At 46.0% G+C, this 2,629-nt stretch overlaps 1 protein-coding gene and 1 long non-coding RNA gene across 6 annotated transcripts in view; one reads left to right on the top strand and one right to left on the bottom strand.

The window, feature by feature from the left end:
- Positions 1-2,629, top strand: part of TPM3 (tropomyosin 3) — a 36,855-nt gene that overhangs the window by 26,712 nt on the left and 7,514 nt on the right. The gene's annotated exons all lie outside the window — the stretch shown is intronic.
- Positions 1-2,629, bottom strand: part of LOC108798809 — a 25,720-nt gene that overhangs the window by 15,719 nt on the left and 7,372 nt on the right. The window lies entirely within an intron of this gene.

The raw sequence follows: 2,629 nt of genomic DNA, 5'->3' as shown, positions 1-2,629 counted from the left end.
TTGGTACAAGCATCGCCTTAAGTCTTTAGTTCTCCTGTCTTTTGGTGTTGACGTGCTGGGTTGGACATTTTCAGCTCTAGGTATGTCAGTCTGATTCCACGTAGTAAGCAGAATCCTTCTGTTCAAGCATGAGGCGCTCCATTGCTGCAGAAAATTGATTTTCTCAGGTCAGATTGTCAACAAAACGTCTCTTACTGTGCCAACGCTACAGCCCTTTGTCATTTTAGCCACGAAAATATATTTTCAATCTTGAGTCTGCAGCATATAATAAAATACCTGCTGATCCTGCCATGAATAGCTTTTAATTGGGCACTTCCTGTTATTTGGGCACTTCCTTTTATAGGGTGACCACGCGCTGTCCCTGTCTGTGTTGCGTTCCAGCATTCTCATGCTTTCCCAGTGGAAACTACCAAATCAACACATTACACAGGCATGGTTCTCCATTGTCACCATCAGGGAAACCCATCCTCAGAAATCCCATGTAGCCATCGCTGGAGTGCATGAAGACAGGAAGTTGACCGTAGGAGGTCGGCCGTACTGAAATGTAACCGGAGGGGAAAAAAAGGTGGAAGTCATATTAAATGGGGCAATCTGCACTATACACCAGCGATTCTGCATGTGTATCTGGCTCAGGGGGTGTAAAGGAATGATTTGCGTTGCTCTGCCCACTGTCTTGAAATAAGGAATAATAGTTAGGGGATATATAATGGAATGAGACACAGGAAGATGTCTTAGGGCCCATTTTCACCACATCCAGACCAGATGAGATTGTTTCCGGACCCAAAATGCACCCTAATGTATCCCTAGGTTATTTCCGGCCTCTCTTCAAACTGGCGCAGTCCGTTCCAGACCAGAAAAACAGCGTGTCTCATTTTGTCTGGTCTGGAATGCACTGGAACTGTGGCAGGTTCACACTATTTCCTGCACCAGATTTAGGCCAGATCTGGTCCAGAAAATGGTGTGAACCTGCCCTTTAAAACAGAAGACATTTACTAGGTGGGGGTTGCAAATATTTTGTACCCTTTGTGACCTGGGAACACCAGTCTGACCTTGCAAAGCAAAAGGCAAATTACTTATTGTTCCAGCCTCAAATCTTACACACGGAAATGCCACGAACACTGCTGAAGTCCTATTAGAACTGATAAGGAAAAGTAGTCATGTTCTTGCCCATATGACTGCATATAATCTAAAATCCATGTAACAACCTGCGTGAAACAGGTGTGTCCTCCGTGGCGGGCTTATCGGTGAACACGTGTCACAATTACTCCATGTCATGTGTGTGACACCCTGGCTTCCTGTATGTGCAGATAACAGTGTTGGCTGTAATACCTCCTCTAGTCCACTGGAGGGAGCACTGGTGGAGTATGTATTCTGTACATAGGACTCCGCCATGTATAGAGCTGACTAGTTTGTGGAAGTCTTCAGCAGACGTTGAGCTCCGTCCTTAGTGTACACATTTCCTCATGATATAGCTGTAATATGTTCAGGGCTGTCTAGGTTTTGTGCATTGAATACTGTACCCCGTTATAAGGTATCTTTTGGGGTGGTGGGGGCTAGTCATTTCTCTACAGCTTCTTAAGCGGGCCTTTTATCTAAAGCTGCATAGCAGTCCTGGTAATAAAGAGCTGCAAAATCCCAAACGGCCAACACATTGAAAAACCACTTAATGCGAATGTATGAGAACCCTGTAAGCAGGCCTCTTTCTGTATTTGCTTCCTCTGAATGCTTATTTTTTCTCGTTTTCCCGACCTGGACAAAGGGCTCTGGCAGCCAGCTGCAAATTCTTGTCTCCAGCTAAGCTGCCCCTGGAAACTTAAAGTATGACCGCTTCCCCGGTGCACTGGACAGATCGATTATATTGAATTGCCAAAAGCTACTGTGTAAATTACCCTGTTGCAATAGGCAAACCACTGCATAACCAGGGCAGGCAAACCCTTCCAGTAATGCAATAGGCAAACCACTGCATAATGAGCATCACTGGAAGGGTTTGCCTGCCCTGGTTATGCAGTGGTCTGCCTGTTGCATCACGGGAAGGGTTTGCCTGCCCCGTATATGCAGTGGTTTGCCTGTTGCATCATGGGAAGGCTTTGCCTGCTCCAGTTTCCAGAGGCAGCGGGCCTTGTAAAGTGTCTGACAGAACACCTGTCTTTTCCAACCTTTTCACTTTTATTTTCCATCCTACCCTGAGAATGTGGTTGTAAAGGATGAAATGGTTCTGACACTTTGCTAAAGGATTCGTCCACATAAAACTGATATTTGTCATCTATCAGGGACTCCAGGTGTGAGGTCTCTGATGTTCCATAGTTCCATTTGATACAAAGGGGTGCTTCTACCTTCTGGATGTGCAATAGGACAGGAAGGGGAAGTTGCCACTGGAGACTATAACGGAAGACCTCGCCAACTGAGTCCTCAGTATAACGTGCTGTACTAAATATCGTGTTTTGGTGGACGGGTCCTATTTGAAAGGCCTGGTTTATACTTGCATAAGAAATTTAAGGCTGGGTGAAGAGCCCTTAACACCACCTGTCTCTCTTGCACTAACACAATCTGTCTCTCTGTCTTCTTTCTTTCCTCTCTTTTTCCACCGCCCCTCTGTCCCCCCCCCCCCCAGGCCGCTTTTCCCTCACAA

Source organism: Nanorana parkeri, unplaced genomic scaffold, assembly GCF_000935625.1.
Source record: "Nanorana parkeri isolate BGI_ZX_2015 unplaced genomic scaffold, ASM93562v1 scaffold1562, whole genome shotgun sequence".
Taxonomy (NCBI): Eukaryota; Metazoa; Chordata; class Amphibia; order Anura; family Dicroglossidae; genus Nanorana; species Nanorana parkeri.
Note: the sequence above shows the minus strand (reverse complement) of the source record. Positions and strands in the feature narration are given on the sequence as shown.